At 38.2% G+C, this 15,691-nt stretch overlaps 1 long non-coding RNA gene and 1 other non-coding gene across 13 annotated transcripts in view; both read right to left on the bottom strand.

The window, feature by feature from the left end:
* The window catches only part of LOC140697700 (uncharacterized), a 71,825-nt gene that overhangs the window by 9,794 nt on the left and 46,340 nt on the right, over positions 1-15,691 (bottom strand). For 10 of the 12 annotated variants that reach the window (XR_012074932.1, XR_012074931.1, XR_012074936.1 and 7 more), the window contains 2 exons: positions 9,773-9,969; positions 3,273-3,436 (listed from right to left, as the gene is read on the bottom strand). This is a non-coding gene — a long non-coding RNA (uncharacterized lncRNA). Of the gene's footprint in view, positions 1-3,272; positions 3,437-9,772; positions 9,970-13,993; positions 14,128-15,691 lie in introns of all 12 variants that reach the window. The other 2 variants (XR_012074929.1, XR_012074933.1) reach the window with 2 other exon arrangements.
* TRNAA-AGC (transfer RNA alanine (anticodon AGC)) lies at positions 3,636-3,707 on the bottom strand. Its single transcript has one exon. It is a non-coding gene; the product is annotated as a tRNA-Ala (tRNA).

Genomic DNA, 15,691 nt, shown 5'->3' with positions numbered 1-15,691 from the left:
CAGATTCAAACACTTGGTAGCTACGTTGTGATCTTACACAGTTGACTCAGGTTCCCTAAGCCCAAGTTTCCTCCTTTGTAAGAAATAGATAAAAATCCGTATCTTAAAGAGGTGTTAAGATAGTGTATTATTATTGCTGCTGTTGTTTTAAAGTGTGCTTTGTAAGAGGTTTTCTGTTGGGATTTGAATGAAAATAGTCAGGAGATTAAGATGAATGTTCTGAGATAACACATGGAATAACTGGGACCCAGCACTTACAAGTCCCACTTAGTAAGTCCTCAGTAAATGCCGGGATTCCTCTTCCTCTTGGAATGAGGGTAAATGAGTGAAAATTTTGAAGTAGATTTGGAAGTAAAAGGGAAATAAGCAAACATATGTCCGCAGAGCTGTTATTAAGTACTCATTTGTTAAGTTTAGGACTTGCAGTGAACCAACTACTGACTTCTTTCTTGGGCACAATTCCTAAAGGAATTCCTAGAGAAGCTGACTAGAGATGAGTGAAGGTGCTAGAAGGCCTGTTGTAGAATTGGTGGTTATCTTTTTCTTCCAGGAAGCCAGCCACTCTCATGAAGGAGGTGGGATTGTATTTCCTAGTTAATGCTACTTTTAATTAACATTTAGACTTTAAATGATTAAGCAAATGCTGTATCCCCACACTTTGCTCTTCATGTAACTATCTTTTCCTAATCTGTGCTTTTCCCCAAGTATCCTACAAGCCAGAGCCATTTAACATAAGTAGGAGTTTTGCCCTGCTCCCTTGGACATCTCTTCATCTGAGGCTTAACTGAGAGAGCCAGCAGAGAGATGTCAGAATAAACAGCAATTTGAAAAATTTGCATTCAATTTTTTTAATCCCACCCTTCTCATGGAAAGTCCTGATAGAGTAATGAGCTTTCTTCAGGTTTGGTTTTTTTTTCTCTGAGTGCTAATTAAAAATCTTGTTAGCAGCAATCTATTAATAATGTATTTATGCCCTGAATTTCTTGAGGCAATATTTTTTTAATCTATATGCAGATTTTTTTTGCAGTTTTTGCTTTTTCCTCCAATTTTGAAAAAAATATTTAAAAGAGATAATTTGTAACAAATAGGAGTAAGTGCCAAAATAGTAGGTAATTTTCTTAAATTCAACTAAGTTAATAACCGAATAAAGATTAGAATAAGTCTTCTGACTGGGTGCTACCCCTACAACAAGGCAGCTTCTTCTATGGGCCCATTCTTATTTCTGTCTCTCTCTCTTTTTAAATGTAGCTTCATGTTGAATAATGAATCTAATTGAAGAAAATTAGCATAATCTCCTAAGTCTCCAAATCATAAGAATTAGAACAATAGCTCTTATAAGTTTAAAATTTCTCAAATCCAATTCATGTTCAAAGTGAGTAATATGTTGATAGAATTTTGGGATTTACTTTTAACCTACTGTTTCTTTAAAGGCCTCACATAAGTGAAATCTCAGCAAAACAATAATTTCACACTTCATCTACAAAATAAAGCTATAAAATGTTGTATCAGTCATAAAATTAAAAAGCATTAAAATGAAGCTTAGCATTTGTCTTTTATTTAGTATGGTTGCATAGCAAGTTGTTTGATCACTGTCAACACTTGACAAAGTGAGAGTAGTTTTAGATTATCAGTACACCGTGACTCTGTCGTCAAGTGCTTTGACACTAGGATAAATCTTCAAATTTCAATAAATAAATACAATGCTAGAGTTCTCTTATCAAAACCTAAATGCGGCAGAGCCGGGCAGGGCTAAAGCTGGGCTCCGGCATTTCAGTGTCTGCATGGGCTGCGTCCCGTGCCTTCGAGACCCTGAGTGGAGTCTGGGACCTGGGGAAGGAAGGGCATTGGCGTTCAGGTCCAGGAGAAGTGGCTGAGCACAGTATCCAAGATGAATGACAGCCTGTTTGTCAGTTTGGACAGACTTTTGCTACAATTTGCTTTCTAGTATGAGCAACATCTAAGTACTAAAGAAGATGTGATTCAAAGAATTCATAAATGTTTTGAAGATATTAAAGAAAACAGAGTGGCTATTTGTAAGATACATGAAACTACTATAAGCACAGTAAGATCAAAGACAACCGTGGTAACAGGAATCCAACAAGAGATGTTTTTCATAAACATGAAGATGATATGCAGGACCAATTCAATATTTATCAAGAAATTATAGAAAAGGACAAGTACAGTACATATATAAATTTAAGCTTATCAATTCTATAAATTAGTATTAATAAGATATGCTTTGTAAAAATGTTAATTGAAGAATGTAGAAACTCTGTGCACAAAAATTTTTGTTTTTGTTTTAAAGTAAATCCAGTGTTTTGGAAAGAAAGAAAAAAAACCTTAAGTGGAAGGAAATGGGTAGAGTCTGGCTCACTGATACATGCTGAAGCTTTCTCCAGGTAGCTAGTGGGAGGAAGCCTGATGCAGTGTCCTGGGATCATACAAAGGTCTCCAGGCACTTTCTTTAAGTGCACATGTATGCTAATTCCATATCACAAAGAGAAGAACTTAGAAAGATTTAGCTACCTCTGAATCATTTTTCCCTATTTTTTGGGGGGAGTGTTAATTAGGTTTATTTCTTTATTTTTAGAAGAGGTACTGGGGATTGAACCCAGGACCTAGTGCATGCTAAGCATGCAGTCTACCACTTGAGCTATAACCTCTCCCTTTTAAAAATTTTGTTTTTGTTATTTATTTATTTGTTTTAGGAGGGGAGGTAATTAGGTTTGTTTGTTTGTTTATTTTATTCACTTTTAAATGGAGGTACTGGAGAGTGAACCCAGGACCTCGTACATGCTAAGCATATGCTCTACCACTGAGCTATACCCTCCTCCCATTCGTCCCTGTTTTTAAGCACAGCCCCTCCAGTCAGATGCAGTTATGCCAGTTAGAACAAATGTAATAATAAAATTTTGAAATGTTTAGTATTGTCAGCCCATTTTAAACGTTGATCCAGCAAAAACAGATTTAGCAGATGATAAAAACATGATTTGTTCTTAAGCTGGGAAAGGCACTGACTGAAAGGATCACAGATTAGGGGAGCCAGGTTGCATAGAAGGAAGGCCAGTTGAAGCAGTAAAGATCACACAGTAAAATAAAGACATGGCTTGTCCTGACCCAGGAGGTGCCTGAGTTTTCAGTGCATGCAGAGATAGTCATGAAGTACTCAAGAAGGTCTAGGTATCTTCCTGAAGACGTACGTGAGGATGATGATTCCACCATCCTTCTTTTCAGGGGCAGGTCTTATCTTAATAAGGAGGCAGTTATGATACCTGTTGTTGTGCAGAAGCCAAATGGAATGTTCCACAAGTGACTGATGGGACTTGGATAAGTCTTACGTTTCAGTGAAATCTTTAGATCACTCTTCATGGGGGTCTTATGGAGGTTTTTGGCTCCTGCTCTTGGTGTCTGCAGCTCTTCTCTGGTGAAATCGATTCTGGGAAGACATGGTGCAGAAGGTGATCCAGTACATTAAATACCATTTCTGTTTTTGTTTTGCCGTCTTTCATCCAGGTCCTATTCATGGGACATTTAGGGAGTTTTTTTGTATATCGTTTATTTAAAACAATTATTTTTAACTTTTTTGGGGGGTGGTGATGGGGGAGGTAATTAGGTTTATTTATTTATTTTTTAAATGGAGGTACTGGGGATTGAACCCAGGACCTCATGCATGCTAGGCATGCACTCTACCACTGAGCTATACCCCCAATCAGAAATTTAGTATTTTTAAAAATGAAATGTTTCATTTAAAAAATGCAAATGTTTATAGTAATGACATGTAAGCTTCATAGTTCTGCTATTTTTTCTTGTTCTCATTGCTCCTCACATAAAACCCTCAAGCTCTGACGGGCAAGCCCCTACTCTTTTATGAGGCAGCCAAACCTGGAATGAGAACTGTTGGGATCTGGTACCCAGAAAGGAGTTGAAAGCAGCTCTCAGAATTCCAGTGTCCCAGCTTTTCACTGAGGAATTGATGCTTTGTTGGCTGACCCATGTTTTCTCTAGTAAAGAATATTTGGAAGGGAGCTTTGCTTCGTGTAACTTGCCTGGTTGGCAATTTTGTTTCCTTCCTAGCCAAGAAGAAGCAAGGGGTTCATCAAACCAAATTTGAACCTTCAGCTCCACTTGAAAAATCATGGTGGTTGGTGTAAGAATCAGCAAAGTCTTTGAAGTTCTCTGACGTGCAAGGCAAATTATAATTTGGTTCTTAACTGAAATGTGAGTTTCCTTTTGAGTTGTTTGGTATCCTGGGCGCAGAGTTCCCAGACATCCATAACCATCATCATGGGTTTTTTTGTCTTACAGTTACACATTATGTTTCATCTTTCTCTTACTAGGTATGTTTCATCCTTTACTTGAATAATTAGGCCAAGAGAATACAAATTTAGTCTTGAGTTGAATAAATTCAAGGCACACAAAAATTAAGTGATTATTGAGAAAGAAGCATTTCATGGCTCTCAGACTGTGTTCTTATATTCAATAGAGTATAAGAACACAGTCTGAGAGCCATGGGTCAAATCTGGCTGTCCCCCACCCCTACCAGCAGTGGAGGTTCTTGTAATCAAATATAACAGAAGTTCACTAAAGACCTGAATCTTCTTTAGAGATAACCAATGAGTAGAAATGGATATTCAGTCAATCAACATATATTTATTTAGTCTTTCTGAGTTTAAAGATTTTTAAAATACTGCTGTTAGACTATTGTGATAGCAACAGAGCTTCCTGGAACCCAGGAGGGATGGCATTCTCACTGGGCCAGATTGGAGTGTAGAGTGTAGTTACAGTGCATTATTCTTTACTGAGAGTCAGCTAATCAACCCCTCTCTTCCAACTACCCCCTTAACCATGGGCCTCATACTAAAACATTGCCTTCTTGTTACTTTCTCAGATAATAGAACTGTGAGGTGCTTGTAAACTTTTAAGTTGAGGTGCCATTATTGAAATTCATGTGATGTGATGTCACAGTGTGTGATCAACAGTTGAAATAAATGATTCAAATTCTTTACTTCTGTGAGATTAAGAAAAACTGTAAGTTAAATATAAGCACGTGTGGTAAGAGCTGCCCTCTTCTTATTGCCTTGTCATCTTTAAGTGCTTTCTTGCCCTTTCTAAGTCTAGTATGGCCCCATGGTAACTTAACCCTGTGCAACTTTTCTACCAGGGTAGCATCTTCTACACAGGGAGTCAACAACATTTTTCTGGAAAGTGTTAGATATTTTAGATTTGGTGGCTGTGTTAGTTTCCTAGGCTGCTGTAGTAATATATCACACAAAACAACAGAAATTTATTCTCTTACAGTTTTGGCGGCTCTGAGGAAGAAAGTGTTCCATACTTCTTTTTGAGCTTCTAGTGGTTGTTGGCAATCCTTTGTGTTCCTGGGCTAGTAAATGCCTCAGTCGAATCTCAGCCTCTATCTCCACACGACTCCTTCCTTCTATGTATCTCTGTGTCTTCTCCTCTTCTTATAATGAAAACACCGGTCATTGGATCCTAATCCAATAAGACCTCATCTTAACTTAATTTCATCTACTGAGATCTTGTTTCCACGTAAGATCACATTCTGAGGCTCTGGGCTGCCATGAGGTTTTGGGAGATTTTATTGAACTCACTACAGAGGGCCATATGGTCACTGCTGCAGTTACTCAACTCTGTTGTAGCAAAAAAGCAGCCGTAGACAGTACGTAAATGAATGAGTAGGCTGTGTTCCAATAACATTCAATTTATGGACACTGAAATTTGAATTATATATAATTTTCACATGTCCTGAAACATTGTTCTTCTTTTGATTTTTATGCTGCAATTTAAAAGACTTTTCTTAGTCTGTGGGCCATACAAAAACAAGTAGGGGTGGGGGACAGCCAGATTTGACCCACAGGCCGTAGTTTGCCAACATCTGATATACAGTGTTGTTGAGCAGACAGAGGTAACTGTAGGGTAATTTTCCTTCCTTCTGCTCATAAACAAAAGGACCAAATTCTGAGAAAACCTGTTTGTGATTTGCATTAAGCAATTTTTGTTAGATAGCTTCATGTTTCAGCAGAGAGGAAACCAAACTGATCAGTAATTATGCCTGTTTGGCAGCATCATTCCTGGTGTGCTTGCCAAAAGTTTGGTGAGGATTTTGCTGTCAAGATTAAGAGGTAATGCAGGCTTAAATAAGGAACATGACCTGGAGTCCTTGTATTGAAGGATTAGAACATTTCCCTCATGGGCTTATAGTATTCCCTGTGCCAAATGTTTGAGTATACTATTGAGGTGATTTTAAATTAAAGGCATTTTGTGACTCAGTACTACATGGCATTCTGATGAGATGTTGTCAATCCCTAGATACTCATTCAAGGCCAGATATTAGATAATACTCTGCACATCTGAACAAACTTCATCTTCTAATGCTGAGTTGTTAAGTCGTCCAGGGCAAAATAAATCTAAATTTCTAGTTTATTATGCATATTGTTTCTAATAAGATTTATGTAATAAAAATGTGTAGAAGCTGTTATTAAAGGTTGTGATTATATATTTGCTCTTTCTAATTACAAAACCAATATATGATTTTTGTAGAAAATTAAAATAATGCCAAAATGAATAATACAAAGAGTGAAAGTTTCCCATAATCCCAGTTCCCAGGAATAATTTCTGAGTTGTTGGTAGCTATTTTTCCAAATATTTCCATCCCATGTAACTGTGAGATGTACACTGAAACAGATATTTTGAGTGTTTTAAAGAGATTTTGGGACAAAGTTCATGAACATAAAGAGCAAAGCATGATTAGCTATAAAATATCTATGCATTAAACTCATAGTATGCTGGTAATAGGATATGAAAAAGTTACACTTCCTGATCTTAAGGAATGTATCTTTTGTTTTGTTTTTGTTTTGGTTCCAATAATTCCAGAATAACCCAGTGTAAATAATAACTTGTGTATGTATCTAGTGAAATTCTGTTATTCAGAAACTTACCATGCCTTGGGTTTAGCAATGGATCTTTTCTCTCTACTACAGAGAGACTTTAAACAGATATCCAACTTCTTTGATGACAACAACATTTTAATGAGGTTTTGCCATCCATAAAACGTGTTAGTAGAGGTTTTATCTGGCTGGAAATTAAGAAAATCCTGTGAGCTTCAGTTTGATGTAGGGAAGAGTTGATTGCCAGGATCTTAAGTGGATTTCAGTAATGACCGTTGTGGTTTATGCACTTAGCAGCCCAAAACAGAATGGCTGAATTATCATCATTCCTAGATGACATGGAAATCTTGTATACAAAAGTGGATAGATAATCCTCCACTTGTACACAAAGGTGGGTAGATAATCTTAACACTTATGATATGCCTACAAGATGCCAACATACTGTATTTCTAGTGTCATGTGGGCTTTGGAGCCAGCCAGAGCTAGGCACGAATCCTAACTTCATTTCCATTATCTACAGGGTCTTAAGTCACTTAAACTGAGTTTTGGTTTTCTTATCTGTAGAGTGGGTATAACTAGTACCTACTTTGTAGGCATGTTGTGAAGATTAGTGTTAATGTGTATGTAAAGCACTGAGCCACTGTCTTATGTTTAGGAGGAGCTCAAATAATGTTATTTCTTTTTTATTGCTACTATTTGAGAGATCTTTGGATGATCAATCCAACCCTCCGATTTAATGGAAGCCGAAATTGGATTCAGAAAGCTTCTGATCCTTACTCCAGTCTTCTTTCTATCATTTATTTTTTCACCCATTTATTCTTTATTCATCATTTATTATGTACCTGTTAAGTTCCAGTACTGAACCTTTAGATTATAATGAAGAATAAAATACAGAATATCTTGAGAAGCTTCCAGTCTAATGGAAAGCAGATGCATAAAGAGGTACATTATTGGTCAGTTTCTTAGATCCTATAATGGAATTATTCTATATATATTTATTAAAAAATGGTTGAGATAGTGGTCTAACTCAGCTTTGGGGAACCATTAAGGCTTCATGGAAGTAGCATGATATTTGAGTCTAGCCTTGAAGTCTGTATTGAAGATTGCAAGGCAGTTAAGTGTGTGTATGTATGCATGTGTGTGTTTGGGAGGGGATCGGTGGGTGGTTGGAGGTGGTGTTTTATATAAAAGAAACAGCCTGTGCAAAAGTTATGGAGGTATTAGGGTATGACATATTCATGGCTGCTTGGATAGTTTGATGTGGTTTGGGTTGTGGGAAGAGGAGAGACCAGAGGATGCCACACAAAAGGGTCTGTAACATAGCACCTCTTTCTACCTAAATGCCATACTAATGAGAGTTAAATGTACATAAGGGGATAAATGAGCTTCTGTGAATTGGCTTGGGAAACTGCCTTCCATTTATGGCACTGTTTTGGAATAAAAAAGGGTCCAACTTCAAAATAACAGAATCAAAATAAACATTTGGAACCCAAATTATATGAAGAAACTCCTTATAATGGCTAATTTACAGGGGGTGGATATAGCTTAACAGTAGAGCACCTGCTTAGGATGCATGAGGTCCTGGATTCAATCCCCAGTACCTCCATTTTTTAAAAAAAGGCTGATTTACATATAATAGGCACTGAGTAAGTAGTAGTTAAATATTTTTACACAGTGGTCCAGTTATTGTAGGGTTACTTTTGATATGAAACTTTAAGACAATATAATAATTTATACAATTCCATAGAGTACAATAAAACTTTATTGACCTGTATTATAATTACAGGTCTCTGGTTATTAGTTCAGCATTACAATCTGATTAATGTTATTTGGCTCATTTTCCTGGGACTTAATCCAGATAAATTTGATTTTGATGATTGCTAATTGGGCAAGGGGAATAGTCTGTACTGTCATAACTATGTGTCCTTATTTAATTACATTATCTTTCCATGTCCAGTTGAATTTATGTCTCATGTACTCAGTATTTTACTACCTCTATGTATTTCCTGGTTTTAGTTTTATTGAGGTGACTTACATAATTTTTTTTGTATGTGTGTGATTAAAAAATCCACCATTTGTCTCTTTTTAGTGTAATCTAAATTATATCATCTTTGGAAAATATCTGTCTTCCATCTATTGCTCTAGGCCTGATATCCTAACATAACCATATTTCTGTATTCCTTCTTATTTTGTTGGTTCCATGATTTGTTATTTTTCTTCTTGGTTTTTCATTGAGTTAGCCTTCGGGCATGTTTATTGCATTGAATTTACTCAGAAAATCTTACAACTTTGTGATATAATTCTGAATATGATCTGATTATAGAAACTTTAGGCTTTGTTTCATTGAAAATGGTCTCTTATTTACATTCTGTAATGTGTGTCAGTCAGGACCACCTACAATTTAGAAATAAAAAAGTCTTGATAGGCTGGAGGGAGCTGCTCAGAACTTTTCTATGCTAGGGGTAGGTAATAGGTGAGGAGTCAGGCAAAAGGGTGACACATAGTGTCAACGTGAGGGTTTAATTGAAGAGGAATGTCAGCGAAGGTGGTCTCTGATAAAAGATTTTGCAGATGGCTTTTAAAAACTTAACCAAACTTCTGTTTACTTCCTGGGGCATCTTTAGGGATTCTGAGTCTTTCAGGATTTGCTTGGTCTCTTGGTTCCATTAGTTAAGTAACTTTTTAAAAAAATGTTAACTGTGCACAAATATAGTGTTTCAAAGTCTTAGAGCTCTTTAGAGCATAGGAGTAGTTATTCCCTAAACAAGTCACTGAAAAGAAGTTTCTGGAAATTTCTGTAGCTACGACAACCATAGGTCAAAGCATCAGTCAGCTTTTGCTACATGACAAACCACTGCAAAATTTACTTGCTTAAGGAGACAACATTTATTCTTTCTTCTGTTTGGCTGGGTTGGCCTGGTAGAGGTTGGATGGTCGAGGATGGTCTCACTCACTCACATGTCTGAGGCCTCATCTGGGTGGCCTGGATGATTGAAATGCTTGGAGTCTTTCTCCCTGTGGTATCATCCAGCAGGTTAGCTAATCTGGACTTGTTCATAATGTCCTAGCAGCAAAAGAACACAAATATCAATGTGCCGTTTTCAAGTCTCCGCTAGTGTCATATATTCTTATATCACATTAGCCAAAGCAGATCGTACAGCAAAGCCCAGATTCAAAGGTGAAAATATAGACTTTGCCTCTTGACAGGAGGAACAGCAAAAGGGGCTTGCTTGCATACAGGGTCTTGAGAAATTGGTCGTCATTTTGAAGTTGATCCCAGCCGGTCACTGTAAATGTTATTCTGTATGTTCAGTAAGAGGGTATAGCAGTGAGCACAGCTGTGTATGGCTTCAAAAACTACCACACTTACATACAATATTTGCTACAAGCTAAGTCCATAAAATTAAAAAAAAAACCCTACCAATTAAGGAGGCTGAACTTAAGGAGGGGAACAAGAAAATCCACTTATATTTCTGTATTGCTTCACATTTTACAAAGCATGTTCACGTATATTGCTTTTAAAAAAATCTTCCAAGCTTCTTTGTGAGGTGCCTGTTAGATCATTATCCTCATTTCATAGGCATGTAAACCGATGCCCGTACATGTTAAGAATCTTACTCAAATTTGCTGGCCTATTGACAAGTGGATTTTAAACTTAGTTCTTTTGGTAACCGTGCCACCGTACTGCACCCAGAGGTCTGTGGAAGTGCCCCATTGGTCATTTAACATTGCAAGTGACAAAGAAAAGTAATTACTAGAGAGCTCTGCAGTTTTTAAAGCCATACCACATTCAATAAACAGTCTGACCAGCTATAATTTTTTTAAGCAAAAATGACTGTATAAATGATACTCTCATTAAGAACTTAGTGAATTCTCTTTGTCTGTCTATGTTTCACTTCTGGATATTGTTAATATATATATTCAGTTGTTTCTGCATTATACTTATATGTTTACTGAATCTGACCAGAATTGCTGAATTCCACAACATTTTTTAGATCCTAAATATTAGCAATTCCTACATCCATTTTATGGTAAGAAACTGGTTTGTCCTATATACACACATACACATACGTATACTGAAATTGTACATGTATGTATGTGTGTGTGACTATATATATAGCACATACATATATACACATATCCTATATTGTGTATATACTATATAGCATATGTGTGTGTGTATATACATTTGTCTTGTCTTTTATTTCACTCTGCACAGGCATAGTTCTCCAACAGAACTTGTAGATGTTCCACGCATCAGGGAGAAGGAGGTTCCCAAAGATTTCTTTAGTGAGAGATCAACATTCCTTAAGCCTATACTTTCACACAACACAATACCTTACATACTTGATGGGAGGTTCAAATGAAGTAATGTAGGTAGAAATCATTTGTAAACCTTTAAAAGTGATAGAAACATGAGCTATTAATATAAACCTGCCCTAACAAAGTACTATTAAGAGGGACCAGCACAATTATTTTGAATTCTTAATTAACTAGATTTGTAAGAATTCAAGAATTTTTTGGAACCACTCTCTGTACCTTTCCTATTTCTTTAAGTTCAACAATACTTGAGAAACACCCCAAGTCTGGGAATCATCACAACCCTAGTGACTGTACAGAGCCAGGAACTGAGTCCAGCAGTGAAATGTTTATGGTTAACTTCTCATCTCCATCACTGGGCCTCACCCCCCAACAGAATGGAGAGGGCCTGCAGGATCTCCTCAGGGGTCCGTTCAAGAGGCAATTAACATTCCTACCTGACCGGTCTCGGGTTGCTCCCTTCACACTGTGCAGGACTTAGACCTGTCCTCACCCTTGGTCTGGATTCTTTTAGGTATCCTAATTATATTCATGGCCTTGGCTTTCAGGCTGAGGTAACCTTTATGGCCAATTTATGAGCTATTTTCAAAGAAATTCCCTAGTGTTTTACAGGGACTTTATTTACTTTCATAAGACCTCATCAGTGTTCATTATAAAGAACCATCTTGGTTTGCTTTTCTGCTCTTTCCCTCATGCCACCACCTCTACAGGAAATTACACTGCAGGCAGAGGCTTCACGCAGAGAAAAGATGTCTCTTTATTCAGTGGGAGCAATTTCTGTCTTCTGTGTTACTTTGACTGTCATAACATTCTCAGGCATGAACTTCACTCTCTTGATTAATATTTATAAACCTCTTTAGGCACCTGTAATGTCAGTGCCTGTGGGGGTGAGAATCTTAGGACATGGCAGACAGGAGGGTTAATACAGTCTGTTAATACATAAAGAGACTGGGGTCATCAGAAGGTCCCTGTCAAAAGAAGCCCTTGGACTAGTTCTGGCTGCTCCAAGTAATCTTAACTGGAGGTGGCCTGGCACACTGGCCTCGGGCAGGAGACCCCAGCCCTTTGCTGCTGTGACTACTTGCTTTTGGTTTGCTCTGTGACTTTGGGTAGTCCCCTGATGTTTGATACCTTTATTTCCCCAACTATAACATGGACTGAGTGTCTGCATGGGGCTTATTATAAATAGGACAAATGGCATGTCTGCAAAGCTGCCTTCAAGGCATTCTGCTGCTCACAGAAAGGTTAAAGCTAGAATATTTTCCTCCCTCTGGAAAGAAGGGATTTCCAGGAGCAGCACAGAGTTACAGGCCCTGGAAAGGCAAGTCTGTGTCCATCACTCCACTGGCTCTCAGATACTGCCCAGCTCTGGAACGACACAACTATGTCACACATCCCTGGTAGATCCTGATACAGGATCTGGGTAGACTGGAAGATTAAGGAAAAACAAAAGGCTGAAATGTCTGTTGGATAGATAGCCATTCACGAGCCATTCCTATTAAGCTTTTCTAAGCTTTGTCATCACGTTAGTGGGTGATTTTTGATAAATCATCTTATACTTTGTGATCAGTTTCATTATTCATTAATTCATTGTTTTTCGATCAGCACATATTCTTGAAGAACCTGGTATGTCTAAGACACCAGAGAATGATATCCAAATTTTAGGATTCAGATCTAATGCTGCCTTTTCTATGAATTTCTTTTCCAGATACTTTAGTTGTAGGTAATCTTTCTTTGCTCTGGTTTCCTACGTTCTAACTTTCTTATGGTACTTACCATATGATGATACATATTAATGTTATTTGTGTACATGTTTGTTTCCTCTACAGTTATTATTATTTCTCATGAAATACCTAAACTGCCTAGCACATGCCCTTATACTTCACAGATACCCAATAAATATGTAAAAGAAAACAGAAAAATAACAACAGTAAGACAATATATGATGTTATATGGGCATATGGTGCTACATGTAATGAATGCTCAGGGAAGAAAGAGAAAATGAATTAATGAGCTTGGAGAGACAGCTGAGGTAGTCAGGATGGTAATGGGTAGAGATGGAGTGAAGGCATTCTGGGTAGAACAAAGGCTTTTATTAGCACTTGGCACATATCAAAAATAATACATCTTTGGGGAGCCAGGGGACATTATAGACATAAATAGTGACTAGAGGATGGGACATTGCAAATGACAAGCTAAGGCAGTTAGATTCTTCTGAAAGCAAAGGCTACTCTTCAAAACATTTTGAGCAAGTGAATGATGAGATAGAAGGGATATTTTAAAACGATTTCTCAGGTAATGTATGCAAGGTAGTGAAACATCCTGGAGGCATGCAGAACTAAAAGAATTAGTTACTAGCGCAAGGGTACATGAGGTTATGTCAACACTTGGGTGCAGATAGACATAAAGGCATGAGGCAGAGAGACTAGAGCAGAAGAGTGGACTCCAAAGAGTATGAAGCAAAGATCAACAGGACCATGTGATTGAGTTTGAGGATAAGGAAAAGGGTGGAATAAAAACTGACTGTCAAGTCCTGTGTTTGGATGATTTTGAAAATAGTGATGCCACTTACAAAAAAATCAGAAAATCAGTTTTAGAGGGAAAATAATGCCTTTGGCTTTAAACATTTCAGCTTGAGAAATGCTTTGGAATATACGGACACAGAGGAGGCAGGTGTTAAGCAGCTTGTTCGAAGTTCAGGACTGGAGCTTAGGAGGGAGGTAAGGAGGTGGGAAGTAACTACAGATAAGAGTTGTCCAGCTACTTGCCTTTGTTATAACTCCCTGATGGCAGGACCAAGTCCTATTTATTTTTTCCATCTGCCCAACATGTAGTATGCATTTTGTGAATCATTTTTCTTGAAAGCTACCTGGGATCATAAGCAATTCTGTGCTATCTGTGCCTGTGATTGGGGTACAAAGAAAGCACTTTAATGTGAAATTCACAGAACTGTGAAACATTCAGGAAACAGTCTCAGTCTTTTCTCTCCCCTGGGAAATATGTTATTAGTACAAGTTACTAAATTAAAATTTATATTTTCTTTTAAATGTAAAATAACTTGAAAGGCTTTAAGTCTCTTACAGATAGGCTCCCTCAGTTAATTGGTATTTTGTACTTGCTGGCTTCTGAGGTCCATTAAAATTCTAAGAAATTTGTTTCTCTAAGTTAGGTGGGGGAAATAAACAGATAAAACTAGATAAATCTACTAACCCTTGAAAAACTTAGAGTGTACATTACACCAAGCAATTCTATTTCTCCCCCATGTTTCCCCATAACTTTACCCAGCCCTGAGAAATGATGGCTGAGCCTTGTGAAAGGGTACTTTTTGGGTTCAGCTCCTGTAACTTCTTAATCTGTGTCTCCCCTCCCAGCCTGGGAGAGCTGGGCAGTGCGTCTTTCCAAGCGTGGAGGGAAGAAGTCAGCTGCCCCCAGCTCCGTCAGTTCTCAGAGGGGCTGGACTGATGCCGGTCGCCCCTGGAGAACTGTGCGGCTGCCAGTGCAGCTGCGTTCCTAGTTACACGGTGACCAAGAAAAGTCCCTTTCTATGCACTGGTTTCTGAGCCTGTAGACACTGAGGCACCAGGATGTCGTGGGGATTTGGGAGGCCCACTGCCCTATAAATACGGCCTCCTCCTTGCGCTAGCCCACCCTACAGTTTACATGGTCACACAGCAAAGAGACTGTGGCTGCCTTTCCTGAGAGACACTCACTCCTGCCACAGTGCAGGGAAAAAGGGAGGGTGGGATGGTAGAAAAGGGCTTTTTTTTTGGTGTCCCTCTAGCGGCAGAGCCCTGGATTAGGACCCAGCAGGAGGCCTGCCACTTGGAGCTGTGTGACACTTTGCAAGTTACTCTACCACCCTATCTCCATTTCCTCTTTGCAAAAAGAGGGATTCTCACTAGATGATCTCTAAAGCCTATTTCCTCTCTTAATATTCTATTTTTAAAATATTTTATGGGATGAAAGAGAATAAACATTCCAAGTTAGTCTTGTCATAATCCCACTGGAGTACTGATAAACACTTCTTGATGCTTTTTGAAGTACTTTGAGAAGGAAAGCGTAAAGAAAAAGTGAAGTTCAGAGGATGAAATCGATCCTGACAACTCTATTAAATTCAGGAAACTACAGCCTTGGAGTAGTGTTCATAAAGTGGCCAGAACTGGAGTTTTGAGGAGGTAACCACTTCCAGGCTGGGCTTCTGACTTATGCTGGCCTTGAACAAGCTAGGCTCCCAGGCTGAAGGGCTGTGATACAGGATGGCTTTTGATGAAACTGTTCCATCTAGCTTTGCTCCTGGTTGCTGGGGGGATGTGGAGTCAGTCACCACTGTGAGTGAGCCGTGGCGTCCGTGTAGATGCTTTGGCAAGGGTTGGCATCTATAGGGTCACGTGCGTTGTTTGTGCTGAAATCCCATAATATCCCCAGGCAGTTTAATTCTGTGGTAGAACCAGCTTGAATAATTGAAC

Source organism: Vicugna pacos, chromosome 8, assembly GCF_048564905.1.
Source record: "Vicugna pacos chromosome 8, VicPac4, whole genome shotgun sequence".
NCBI classification, from domain to species: Eukaryota; Metazoa; Chordata; class Mammalia; order Artiodactyla; family Camelidae; genus Vicugna; species Vicugna pacos.
Note: the sequence above shows the minus strand (reverse complement) of the source record. Positions and strands in the feature narration are given on the sequence as shown.